This window comes from Cryptomeria japonica, chromosome 3, assembly GCF_030272615.1.
Source record: "Cryptomeria japonica chromosome 3, Sugi_1.0, whole genome shotgun sequence".
Classification (NCBI taxonomy): domain Eukaryota; kingdom Viridiplantae; phylum Streptophyta; class Pinopsida; order Cupressales; family Cupressaceae; genus Cryptomeria; species Cryptomeria japonica.
The window spans coordinates 385,201,943-385,217,502 of record NC_081407.1 but is presented as its reverse complement, the minus strand read 5'-3'; positions in this window follow the sequence as shown (position 1 = coordinate 385,217,502).

The window sequence follows — 15,560 nt, the reverse complement described above, 5'->3', positions numbered from 1 at the left end:
CATCATTTGCCACTTCACTACTGTCAGACCCACCACTGGACCCAGGCTCTTCTTTGTCGTTGATCTGTGATGGGTAACTGGTGAGTAGTTTCCCATCATGGTACAACGATCACCGTCGATCTTCCTCCGATCTGCTCGCTCTTTATCTCATTCTTTACTGCACATGCTTTGTCAGTGATCCACGCTGAGTAACTAGCAAGCATCTTCCCATTGCGGATCAACGACCACCGTTGGATCATTCGCTAGATCGTCAGAACTACCCGACTTGCTCTGCCATGTGGCACCTCCTGGTTCACTCGGAATCCACCTGGGCACCACCTGAACTGTCACCTAACTACCATCTCATCACCGTCGGACCCTGGCTCTTCTTTGTCGTTGGGTCGTGATGGGTAACCATCGAGCTATTTCTCATTGCGGTCCAACAATAATCATTAGACTATAGGTCAACCGCTCAATCTTTAGGGTCCTTGGTTACTTAACCACCACCACTTCACCGTCTGCACTAACTGTCTCCTTCAACCGCTTGCCCGAGCCCACCACTAGTGGTTTGTCACTGGGTCGTGATGATTAAGGTTCACACAACTTTCCATTGCGGTATCACGATAATTGTTGGATCATCTCCAACTTGCTCACCCGTTAATTCGCCTGTAGAGCCCTACCATGTGTCACTTCCTGATTTTTTTGTGCATCAGCCGACTGCCACCTAATCTGCCACCTAACCTTGAGCTGGACCCACCACTAGACCTTGACGCACCACGTGGCACTTCTTGGTTCACTCAAAATCCACCTGGGCGCCACCTAACCTCCCACTTATCAACCACCTTAACACCACCGGACCCACCGTTGGACCTTGGTTCTTCTTTGTTGTTGGGTCGTGATGGGTAACCGTCGACCTAATTCTCATTGTGGATCAGCGACCACCATCGATCTTCCTCGGACCTACTCGACCTTTACTTCTAAGCCTCGCTACGTGTCTTCTTCAGATTGGCTCGCATATCCACCTATTCGCTAGGTCATCTGCCACTTCACTACTGTCAGACCCACCACTGGACCCAGGCTCTTCTTTGTCGCTAATCCACGATGGGTAACTGGTGAGTAGTTTCCCATCGCGGTACAATGACCACCGTCGATCTTCCTCCGATGTGCTCGCTCTTTACCTCATTCTTTACTGCACATGCTTTGTCGTTGATCGACGATGAGTAACCAGCGAGCATCTTCCCATTGTAGATCAACAATCACCGTTGGATCATTCGCCCGACCATCAGATCTACCCAACTTCCTCAACCTTTGATCTCCACTTTGTTGCAAAATTTGGGCGTCTCAAGATGCGTGCATGTGCGGTCTGGGTGCTCAATTGCTTCTTGAATTTCCGCCGCAGAAGGAAGGAGTTTGCAAAGGTCATGGAGTTTGGTATTATGCTTGCCAAGTGCATTTGTTTGAAGCTCAATTTTAGTGTTTAGGTTTAGGGTTCAATTTGGTATAGTGGCTAATTATGTTTATGGTAAGAGAAAACTTTGGTTTAGTGTTGAATTAACTCTAAGGTTAAATTCTAATTTTGTTTAGTGTTATGGTTAGGGTTTACTTTGATTTGAGATTATCATTAAAGTTGGTTGTGCTATTTTTTTTATGGTAAAATTTGGTTTAGGGTTAGGGTTAAGATTCAATATGGTTTTCTATTTAATCAAGTTAGGGTTAGGGTTCAATTTGGTTTAGTGTTAAGGTTATAATAGAATTATGTTTATGTTTAGGGTTATGATTCAATTTGGTTTAGCATTAGGGTTTAATTTTAGTTTAATATTCAATTTAGTCTAATATTGAACACTAAAGTATGATTCAATTTGGTTTATCATTAGGGTATAATTTTAGTTTAATATTGAACACTAATGCTAAAGCAATTCAGTTTGGTTTAGGTTTAGGGTTATGATTGAATTTGTTTTAGGATTAGAATCATGGTTCAATTTGGTTTAGCATTAGGGTTTAGTTTTATTTAGTGTTAGTTTTCAATTTTATTTAAGATATAGATTTAATTTGGTTTAGTGTTAAGGTTCAATTTGGTTTAGTGGAAGGATTAGCCTTAGGGTTCAACTTGGAATATAGTAAGGGTTGAGATTAAAAGAATTAATCCTAATTAAATAATAACCCTTGTTATGATATTTTAATCTCAACCATTAAAATATAATTGATCAATTAATTCTATTATTAATTAAGTTTGGGTTAGTGTTAGCTTTAGAATAATAATTTTTTCGGTAATAATTTAAATTAAACTTTATTGAATGTTTATATGTTAAATTAACGAATAATAAAAATAATACTTTTCTAACATTAATAAAAAAATGTCATATAAATTATTTAAATTAAATTTAATAGAAAGTAATAATTTTTTTTACCTAAATAATTTAAGTTCAATAAGATTACTTCAACATTTAAAAAAATTAGGTTGACCCTCACTAAAAGCAAGCCCAAAGTAAACTCTAACCATTATAAATCTACAATCTTGATTGAACCCTAAAACTAACCCTAATTCAATGATAAATATGTTTAATTAGGTTTAGTTTTAGAGTTGGTTTAGGACTCTGTGAACAATTTATTTAAGAGTTAAGGTTATTACAATTTATTTAGGGTTAGGGTTCAATTTCTTTTTTTTTGGAGTCAAAATCAAATAGAGAATCAAAATTACCATTGGGATTATAAACCAAATTATAATTTAACATCAACCAAATTATGAAGATAGTTTTTCTTTTCAAATGGTATTGATGGTACATCCTATATAATATGCCAACCTTTTTCTTTTTACAAAATGGTATTGATGGTATGTGTTATGTTATTAATCAATTAGACCCATCTTTTACATTCTAATTCCTTCTTGCCTTATTATTTTTCCTAATAATTTTAGTTTTATGGACAATGGACATGATGATGTTTTACATTCAAGCATATTTCTTATACTTTTGTATATGTTGTATGATGCATATTAATAAAATATACCAACCTTGTTATTTTAACAAAATGGTATTGATATTTTAACAATTGAAAGAATTATTAGAAACGTGACTATATTGAATTTTTTTATGGGATTTTAAATAAATTATTTAGATTACTAACAAAAATAACAAAATATTAAATTAAATAATGTGGCTCCATTGCCTTCATTATAGTGATTATACTAAGGTAGACAAAATTCATTAAGAGAAATTATAGATAAGATCATGTGATTAAAATTGGCATATGACAATGTAATATATTTGGTTAATGCAGTTCCCAAATGATAATATAATTAATGTTGCTGCTTGGTTTCATGAAACTAACAATTCACATTGAAGGCATTTTATTTATTTCGTATTAAGTAAACCGTTTGAAAATTGGTTCCAAGATTATAGTAGCTATAAAGAGGTTAACTACTAAATAACATTTAGGTAATCACCCACTTTCTATGTTATATTGTATTATTATTTTATAGCACGGTAGACAACTTAACTGTTGAAATTTTATTGGCTGCTAAACGTTTAATAACTTCTCGCTTGGTTATGAATGCTTTGTTAAATGAACGGTGCGGATTTGAAATGAAAAGTTGAAGCTGACAAACATTTAATAACTTCTCGCTTGGTTATGAATGCTTTGTTAAATGAACGGTGCGGATTTGAAATGAAAAGTTGACGCTGACAGAAAAGCTTATGCTGGAAATGTTGACATGGGTTCTCACCCATCCTGCGAATGAAGGAAGCCTCACATTTTCAATTTCAATTAGTGTCATGGTTAGACTTCAATTAGTGCCATGGTTAGGATTTAATTCTAAATAGGGTTCAATTTAGTATCGGGCTCAATTTAATTTAATGTTAGGGTTCCATTGTATTTAGAGTTATGGTTCAATTTTTTTTACATAATTTTCTTTAACATTTGGCTCCAATCTAGTATAGGGTTATGATTAAATTTTTTATAAAACTCAATTTCAATTTAAGGTTTATTTTTAGTTTTGTTTACTATTAGGGTTAGGATACGATTATGTTTACATGAGGGTTATGGTCTTGAGATTTGGTTTAGTGTTAAGATTTTATTTGGCTTATAATTTAGGCGTGGTTTGGTTTAGGGTTAGGGTTCTCTTTGGTATAAAGTTTGTGTTTTAGCATTCAACTTGGTTTAGTGTTTGGTTTAGTTTGGTTTAATGTTCAATTAGTTTTAGTGGTAAGGTTGAAATTTATTTAGGCTTAGTTTAAATTTATATTAGGATCAGTGTATAATAGCATTTAAGGTTAAATTTAAATTTTGTTAAGGGGTTAGGTAAGGGTTTAGTGATTAGGTAAGCGTTCAATTTGGTTAAGGATTTGGATTTAATTTGGTTTAGAGTTAGATTTTAATTTTGATAAATATTTAATTAGGTTTAGGTTGAGGTTTAGGGTTTAATTTCAATTAGTGTCATGGTATAGGGTTAGTGCTCAATATGGTATAGTATTTAGCTTGTTTTAGTTATGAGATTTAATTTGGTTTAGTTTTATAGTTAGCATAATTTAGTTTATTGTTTTGATTTAAATTAGTACATGATTAGGATTTAATTAAGAATAGGGTTCAATTTAGTATAGGGCTCAATTTAATTTAGTGTAAGGGTTCCATTGTATTTAGAGTTATGGTTCAATTTTTTTTATGTTCAATATTGATTTAATTTTGTATAGTTTAATTGTTGGAGTATAATTTTCTTTAAGATTTTGCTCCAATCTAGTATAGGGTTATGGTTAAACTTTTTATAGAACTCAATTTGTTTGTGTTAGTCTTAGGGTTAAATTTAAGGTTTATTTTTAATTTTGTTTACTATTAGGGTTAGGGTACAATTATGTTTACAAAATCAACTATTTGACATTATGTTGAATAATTGTTAAGGTTATCAAGATAATATAGCAATAGACAGCTTTCATACTTTGAAATTTGTAATTGTATAACTTTATACGAAATGTATAGAAGATATTTGTAGAAACATACCGAAAGTTAAGTTGGCTGCTTTTTATCTTATGCAACAAAATGTATGAGTAAACTTAGGACAATTTTAAAAAAACCCAAATTTATGATTTTAAGAATACCAAAAATATTTAATTTCTATAGCTAGATCTTATTTCAGTTGCAAACTACAACCACAGAATTGATTCGAACAAAATGCTGAGAATTTTTCTTTTCATCTTTCCAATTTCTTATTTCAAGATTTCCACAACTATTACCAAGTCCATCATATGATTTCCAAGCACACACAAACATTCAAATAAATTCATAAATTAAATCTGCGATAAACAAACACTTATCTTCATTCGAGATCCAAATTACTGCCACAATCTGATCACATCAAAAAGTCATGAGAACAAACAAAAATTCCAACAAATTCATCAATCAAATCTACGATAAACAGACACTCATCTTTCGTCAGATCTGTGAAGCTATGGTTGACCATCCTCAGCGGCCACAAACAAAATGTATGAAACTTTACCCCATGATCTCCTTCTTACTCTTAACTGCCTCAGAATAAAGGTGCAAGAATTACGGGCAATCACTACGACCTGTTGTTTTCATCGGGCGGAAGAAATTGGTTATCATCGTGCCAAAGAAATCAGTTATCAATATTAACAGCCAAATTTGTGTCGGAATTGTTTACGCCAGAAATTTGCAACCGGAATTGTTGACACGGGTTGTCACCCGTCCTACGAATGAAGGAAGTGTCTGCATAGTGGGAATGTTTACGCCGTAATGTTTTAGCCGGAAATGTTTAAGCCGGAAATGTTAACACGGGTTCTCACCCATCCTGTGAATGAAGGAAGCCTCTCGGCTTAATTAACTAGTATACATATATTTTAAAAAATCTATGTAAAATTTGCGGAGAGATATCAAATTTTAAAATATTTAAACATTCATTAATATGAATAAATCAACCTACAAACGAAAGCTATGCAAGTAAATATTTGCAACATTCAAAAGATTTAGTACAAATATGTTATTAAGGTTAGGGTTTGGGTTAGGATATGCTAACATGCATGTATACATGTGTGTGTGTGTGTGTGTGTATATATATAGGGTTAAGGTTAGAGAGATAAAGATAGAAATAGGTTAACAGTATGGTTATAGTTTATTTTAGGGTTAAAGTTTGAGCTTAGTGATAGGTTAGGAGCAGGATTAGAAATAGAATTAGGATTAGGGCTAAGATTAGGGATAGGGTTAGGTTATGAATAAGGGTTAAGATTAGGGATAGGGTTAGGTTTACTATTAGAGATAGAATTAGGGTTAACAATAGGATTATGATTAATAATTTGACTCTAACCCTATTTAGACCATTATATAATTGAACCCTAACCATAATCTTAATTTAACACTTACACCAATATCAACCCTATTTAAGCAATAACCCTACTTAACCCTAACCCTAATTAAACCTTATTGATAAGTAAACTATAATTTGTAATAAAATTTTATCATTAAGATAAACTATAATAACAATTACAACCCTATTTTAAAGCATAAATCTCACCTTAAGCTTAACCTTAATTAATCTCTAGTTAAAATCTAGCCCTAACCCTAATTTCACTCTAATCGCATTTTAAACTAACACTAACCCTAACCCTCACTCATCTATAACCATAAATATAATTAAAACCCATTATTTTAACCCTAACTTAATAATTTCCCCTAGTTGATCCCTAATCTAACCATGACCATAACCCTAATTAAACTTAAACTCTAATCCTAATTGAAACCTAAGTCAAATATTTCTCTTATAACTCTAATAGACCCTAACCCAAATTGTTCTATAACTTTAAATTTAAGCTTAATTAAACCTTAACCCAAAAATTAACCATAATTCAATACTAATTTTAACCATATCTCTAATTCTAATTCTAATTCTAATCCTAGCTCTAATTATGATTCTAACTTTTTAAAACCATAATTATAAGCGGACTCATAATGCTAACCTTGATTGAATTTTAGCCTTAAGGATAACCCTAATTAAAACCCTAATCATAATTATAATTAAGTGTTAACCCTACTTTATCCCCAACTCTAACCATAACTTTAACCCTAACCCTAACTGAATCCTAAACCTAACCTTATTTGAATTCTAAGCATAATTTAACCCTAACCAAGTGAATTGGATATTTATTTTATAACACTAATTGAACACTAATCTTAAGTTTAATTAAACCCCATGATTTAAACCTTTACTAAAACCTAACCCAAATTGCAAACTAACATTAAAGTCAACTCTAACCCTAGTGCAATAATTTCCCCATATTGAACCATAACTTAACTTTAACCATCACACTAATTGAACCTAAAATCTAACTCCAATTGAACCCTAACCTTAACCATAACCATATGTGAGCTATAATCATAATATGACCCTAACTCAAAATTTTCTCTTATAACTCTACTTGAGCCCTAACCATAATTACACCCTAAACTAATTCTAATCAAATTGAACACTAATCTTAACTTTAACACTAATTGAACTATAACCCTAACCTTAACAATAATTTAACTCTAAATCATGTCTCTAATTCTAATTCTAACTTTAAAATTTAACTCTATGGATAATTATAAGCCTACTATTCATAATTTTGTTTCTTACACTAACACTAACCCTAATTAAATTTGAACTTTAAGTCTTACCTTAATTAAACCTTAATCCTAATCCCAATTGAATATTGTTCATTTGTCTTTCTTCTATGGTTTGAGATTAAATTTATCAATATCCAATTACCTCTAAAATTGATATTTCCCCCTTTTTAATACATCCATATTAATCTCAGAATGTATTAATTTCTTCACATTTTACATTTTGTTCAATTAGAAAGTTTATTGTGAATAATTATTTTATATAGGTTTAATAGAAACATAAAATAATTAAAATGAGGATTAATTTTGGGATGGACTAATTTCTTCACCTTTTCAATTTATTTTAGTAGTTTTGATGTCTATAACGCTGGGGTCCCATGGGAGGGGTTTGGGCTCTATTTATGTGGAAGAGACGGTCCCATGAAGAAATTTTTTTTGTGCTACCATATTATTTGGAATCTTTTCCCAAAAGAAACAACCCCTACTTTTTGGGCATGCAAATTTGAGGGGGTGCAAAAGGGGTGGGGCTAGAAATTGCCCCACCTGCTTAGAGATGTAATCTGCCACTTGTCAAAAATCTATATTTAATTTCTATTAAAAAATAGTTTTGAAGGGAAATGAATTATTTAATTTACAAAATTATTGGACCACCAACTTAAAAACCCTAGCCTAAGAATTCTATATAGGTTTAATTGAAAAATAGAGAAAAATAGAATGATTTTTAATTTTAGAATGTACTAATTTCTTCACTTTTTACATTCTGTTCATTTTAGCAAGTTTGATGTCAAAAGGAATTCTCTCTAACTTTAGTTAAAATATTGAGAAATCATAATAAAGAATAACTTTTGGAATGCAATAATTTTTTATGTTTTACATTTTGTTCATTTTAGAAAGTTTGTTGAGAAGAATTCTATATGAGTTTAATAGAAACAATGAAAAAATCAAAATAAGAATTAATTTTGGAATGTACTAATTTCATCTTATTTTTTATTGTGTTTATTTTAGGAGGTTTACTTTGATATCTAAAATCAAAATTATATATAGATTTAATTGAAACAATGAAACCTATTTTTATTGTCTTTATTTTAGCAAGGTTGATTAATAATATATTTTTAAGATGATTTCTATGAATTAAATCCTACAATGAACAAAACGACCATATTACTAAAATATACTGTGAACTGTTCCACAGAATATCACCAAAGAGATGTCATTGAATGGAACACAATGGTTAAAATATCTGTAGAGAATGCACAAGATCAAATCATTCAAAAGACTTCATAAAATTCCAAGCAAACGCACTTGGCACAAACATGCATGCAAAATAAAAAACCATATTAAAAAGCAACAACTATTACCAAAGATAGAGTGATAATCAGTGTGCATATTGTGTTTGATCAAGCGCCTAAAAATAACTCTCTCAGTCTCACACAGTCGTAGGGATATACACAAAGCGAATATGTTGAACTGCTTTGGACACTTCAAAATCTGCTGTGAGGGAAAAGACTGTGCCAAGAATCAGTATACATGGTACAGTGGTGCCCTGCCTGCTCTCAACAAAGCCAAAGAGAAAAAATTTAGAGAAATGCGAGAATTTTTTTACAAAAATGCTATAAGAAGACCCTTTCATCCATTCTATTTGCTTTTAAAGATATAATGCCACGATCCACAATTAATTTTCTTGGTGTTCACTTTTCTGTAACGGTTTTAGACAGATTTTATTCCCCTCTTCTATGGTTTCACCAGCTTGCTGAATTTGCAGTATATAGTGTATACTGATGACTGCTATTGAAATAACCATGTACAAATTGTAGATTATGGTTGCATATTATGGTTGTGGGGGTGCAAGAATGGAGGCGTTACAATTGCAATAACCATGATGTTGCTTCTGCCTTGCATCCTTTTTCCTTTCCTTTTGCTACAAATCAATTCAATCATACATTAATTTTTTTGCAGCCCATCAGATTGGATAGATAGAAAAGCAAATTATGGCAAGATTGCATGGATTTAACCAAAAGATTGCGAAGACATATATTTACAGAGATAATATTCTATAAATATCTTAATCTATAGATGTGGTCTATTAGACTATACTCGGCTCCCATTCAATACAGAAAAAACTAACATAAACTCGTTTGAATCTCATCTAATATAGATGTTATTGTGCCATATTATACATAAACTTAAAAAAAATAGAAAGGAAAATGCACCAGAATGGTGTTCGAACCTCTGTGGTATTCTTCAGTTCAGAACCCTGAACACTGAAAACTCTCATGCGGAGCTTCTCAAAATGGCAAGGTTGAGAAAATAGTTAGATAGAACTGCCAAAAAGAACACAAAATGGCAACTATATATTACCCCCAACCTTAATGTAGATTTAAAATCTATTAATGAGTCCACTCACATCAGTTACAAAAAAAAAGTTTTAAATACATGCATATGCATTGGCTATTTTTATAGTCTGTTAAATCTGCATTTAAGCCAATTCTGCTTTTTATTATCATGCATGCGTCCACTATGTAAGGGTTGATTCATATTCTTACTACAATGGCAATATTTAGGGAGACGTTTCAATTTGTGTTGATTTTATGTGCAGATTCCTTAAACAGGCATGCGACTGTCAATTTTATTTTAAAATGGTTTTTTGTTTATGGACAACATTGATCCCATTGTAGATCGCCTATCGGCGAAACTAGCTTACATATATATATAATACACTGAGATATATCATTATCGAGGCGCTTATTAGAGTTTAAGGATATCTCTCGGCATATATATATATATATATATATATATATATATATATATATATATATATATATATATATATATATATATATATATATATATATATATATATATTCAAATATATGTAAGCTAGTAGCAGCCATGGCGCAACATGGGAAACAATAAAAAAATTCAAAATAAAACTATATAATATTATATTATTAATTTTTGTTGCAATGATATGTAATATTATTGTTGCAATTATTATTATTATTATTATTATTATTATTATTTTATGTTTTTTTGTTTGAAAATAAATTATATTACAATATTATTATATTATTACGTATAGATATATGAAATTTTAAATATCTATTTAGACTATTTTATATAATATATATGTGTTGCAAGATCAAAGCAAATACTAAAATTTAAGATATATTAAACTTTATTTAATGAAAATATAAACCTTTATTTAATTGCAAGTATTATGGTTATGGTTAGCATTAGGGTTAAGGTTAGTGTTATGGTTAGGGTTAAGGTTTACATCATGGTTCCGGTTAGATTTATGATTAGGGTTAGGGTTATGATAATGTTTAGGGTTTATATCATGGTTAGGGTTAGCATTAATGTTAGGGTTTGGTTTTGGTTTAGGATTATGATTAGCATTAAGGTTAAGGATTACATTTAGGATTATTGTTAAGGTTAGGGTTATGGTTATGGTTTAATAGTAGGGTTAAATTTATGGTTAAGCTTAGGGTTTAGTGTCAGGGTTACAATTATAACTGAGGGTATGGTTAGGATTAGGATTCAGTTTATGGTTATGTTTTGGATTAGGGTTAAGGTTAGTATTATGGTCAGGGTTAAGGTTTATATCATGGTTAGGGTTAGGAATATGATAACGGTTAGGATGTATATCATGGTTAGGGTTAGCATCAAGTTTTGGTTTTCATATAGGATCATGGTTAGAGTTAGGGTTAGTATTGGGGTTAGTCTTAGTAATAATAATTAGGCTAAAATTTAAAGATTATAATTAAAATTACGATTAGGGTTAGGGTTAGGTCTAGAATCATAATTAGGATTAGGGTTAGGGTTAGGGTTAAGATCACATAGAAAGATAGTCTATGATGATAGCTATGAGAGTTAGGGTTTGGGTCAAGATTAGGGTTGCTAGGGTTAGGGTCTAGATTAGAGGGAGTTATAGTAAATTATAGATAAAATAATAGTTATAATTTGTTTTAGTTAACGATTATAATTATTATTGTAGGATAATGCTTGGGGTAAGGGTTCAAGTTTAGGTTCAATTAGAATAAGTATTAGGGTTAGGGATAGGGTTTAATTAGGATTAGGGTTAGCATTACAACTCAATTAAGGTTACATTTAGTGTTATGACTCAAGAAGGGTTAGGATTCAAGGATAAAGCATGTTGTTAGGGTTATGGTTAGGATTAGGTTTAGGGTTAAGACTAAGTATTATTGTTAGGGTTAGGGTTTAGGGTTACAGTTAGGTTAGGGTTAGGGTTTAGTGTTATGATTAGGGTTAGGGTTATAATTCTAATTAGCATTAGCTTTATAGATTTTAATTATTGATTATAATTAAAATTAGAGTTAGGGTTAGAATTAGGGTTATAATTATAATTAGTGTAAGGGTTATAATTAGGGTTAGTATTGAGGTTAGTCTTAGTGGTTATAATTAGGGTAAGGTTTAAAGATTATAAATAGTGGTTATAATTTAAATTAGGGTTAGGGTTAGAATTAAAATTAGGATTGGGGTTAGGGTTAGGATTAAGATTGCAATGAAAGATAGTGTGTGATGATAGCTATAAGAGTTAGTGTTTGGGTTAGGATTAGGGTTGTTAGGGTTAGGGTTAGATATAAAGTTAGGTTTAGAGTCATTATCAGGTTAGGGTTAGGGTTAGGGTTAGGGTTAAGATTAGAGGGTGTAATATTATTATAGATAAAATAATAGTTGTAATTGGTTTTAGTAACAATTAGAGTTATTATTGTAGGACAATGCTTGGGATAAAGGTTCAGGTTGAATTAGAATCAGTATTAGGGTTAGGGATAGGGTTTAATTAGGATTAAGGTTAGCACTACAACTAAATTAGTAGAGCTTTGTTTGAAGGTTAGAGTTAGAATTCAATTAGGGTTATGGGTTATGTTAGCATAAAGATTATGGTTGACGTTCAAAATAGGGTTTAAATAGTAATAACGGTTAAGGTTAATCTTAGGGTTAGGATTATGGTTATGTTACAGTTGCTATTATAAGATAATGCATTCATAAAAAATAAATATTAAAAAAATCCTTCATTATTATGTATTTTTCTTATGAATTGGTTTTCATTATTTAAATTATTTAAATATTTTTATGAGATTAATACATTTAAATTTTGTTGTAATAAAATAAAGGAATTTTAAAATAGATTAAACTTAGTTTTAATTAAAATAATCTTATTATTTTAAAAAGATTAAAATAGTTTAAACTTTATTTTGATTAAGATTACTTGTTTTATTCTAACTCTACTCTTATAAAAATTAAATGCTAACCCAATACAACCTTAATGCTATCCCTAATACAACCCCAACCCTAACTATAATTAAACCACAATCTTATTTAAGGGTTTAACATTTGAGAAATAGTTATAAATATTTAATAATTAAAAATAATAACTATTTGAATAATATACATTATAATTATTTTAGATTTTTATATTTTAAAAACTATTTTAATAGATCTAATTATGATTAAAATTTAATTTATTTTTTAAATTTTATCTTTATAACACAATAAAGAGATAAATAGAAAAATCACGTGTATGTATAAATTTGATTTTTTCAATATAGAAACATTATATTTTGATGACTAAAATTATTTGTTTAAATATGTGATTTTAATTTTTTAAATTTAGAAAAATTAAATTTTAGAAACATAAAAGTTTGTTTTTATCTTTCTAAATTGATAACTAAGATTCTTGCAACATTATCTTAACAAAAAAGAGAAAAACGATATGTTCTATCACTCTATGCAAATATAATTTAGAAACATTATATTTTTATTACTACAATTTAGAAACATTAAAATTCTTTTTGATCTTGAAAAATCACATGTATTTATAAATTTGATTTTTTCAATATAGAAACATTATATTTTGATTACTAAAATTATTTGTTTAAATATGTGATTTTGATTTTTTTAATTTAGAAAAATTAAATTTTATGTTTACAATTTAGAAACATACAAGCTTGTTTTTATCTTTCTAAATTGATAACTAAGATTCTTGCAACATTATCTTAACAGAAAAGAGAAAAACGGTATGTTCTATCACTCTATGCAAATATAATTTAGAAACATTAAAATTCTTTTTGATCTTGAAAAATCACATGTATTTATAAATTTGATTTTTTCAATATAGAAACATTATATTTTGATGACTAAAATTATTTGTTTAAGTATGTGATTTTGATTTTTTAAATTTAGAAAAATTAAATTTTATGTTTACAATTTAGAAACATACAAACTTGTTTTTATCTTTCTAAATTGATAACTAAGATTCTTGCAACATTATCTTAACAAAAAAGAAAAAAATGGTATGTTCTATCACTCTATGCAAATATAATTTAGAAACATTATATTTGTCTTAGAGTAACTATAGTTCTAGCTCTAACCCTTTATGTACCCAAACCCTAACCCTAATTTAATCATCAAATTAGTGTTAATATTAGGGGTAGAGGTAAAATTACTGTTTGTTTTAGAGTCAATGTTAAATTTAGGTATACTATTAGAATTTAATATAGCTTTATATGGTTATAATTAGTGTTAGGGTTAGGGTTATAGTTAGTGCTTGAGTTTGAAATAGACATGAAGTTAGGGTTAGAATTTAGAGCTAGAGTTAGAAAAATAGACATGAAGTTAAGGTTAGACTATAGAGCTAGAGTTAGAATTAGAATTAGTGTTGCTAGAATGCAAATTAGTGTCAACATTATATTTAATTTTATTGTTAGAATTAGAATAAAGGTTATGATTATAAATCTTTAATAAAGTTAAGGTAAGATTATGTATTATATAATTAAAATTAATGTTAATGTTAGAATTAAAAATACAATTAGAATTTAATATTAATATAATATAATAATAATATATTAATATAATATAATAATAATATATTAATATTATTAATATTATTAATATTATAATATTATGTTTATAATTCAATATACTTTAATATATTATGTTTCAAAAAATAAAACATAATTTGAAAAACAAAATTAAATTTGAATCTAAAAAACAAATAATAGAAAACAATAGACATTTTCTTATCTATATAATGTGTTGAAAAAATCACAAAGTCGTAAATAAATATATTCTCATTTTGTAATACTCTTACCTCTCTTTACAATTCATCATAAACTACATAGTAAAAATCATATTTTGTATTCTCACTATTAATCATTGAATAAAGCTGCAAATATTCACCCATCAACTGGTGGAATACACCGCATCAACGCATGAGTTAGATGGGAGGAGCAGCACCGTAGTTTAGTTTTCCATACCCAGATCTTTCTTCTCTATTTAGAGATCCAGAAGCATAGATAGTAGCACCAACAATAGGAGCAAAGAAAGTAGTAGAGGTGGAAGCAAAGGTGGCATGGATAGATCCAACAACAGATCCAGGAGAAGCAGATCCAGTAGCAAAGCAAGCATTATGAATGTAAATGAGTAACCACAATGGCATGATTGGGCACAAGTGTAATAGTTTGGTAGACAAGCTCTTGGATGGCCTTTGCCCATTTTCATATCAAGCATAAACATTGTAGGCTAGGGAAATTTGCGTCATTGAGCCATTCGAATTCGGGAGCCTATAAAGTTTTTATTTCAAGATCAAAAATTTTCTGTTGAAACCATGATTTAAAGAAGAACATTTGAATAAAATCCAGTTGCAAAAACTTTTAATTGAACATGAAATAAAAGATAAAATAAAGAACAAAATGATCTTAACGAATAAATGTTGTTACTATTACCTTATAGATGCGGGAGACTTGCTTGAGAAACAACTTCTCAGTTATAGAGAGATATTTTCTTACACCAGTTCACCTGTGTTTGATCTAGCTTCACAGGATTCGATATAGCTAAACAGAGAGAGGGGCAAATACATCAGAATTGAAATCGTTAAAATGGAAGCGAGTCCTTAGAAGTTGTATATGTAGCTGTAACATTCAAATCGTTTTTACTTCATTGGTTATAGAATCATGCCA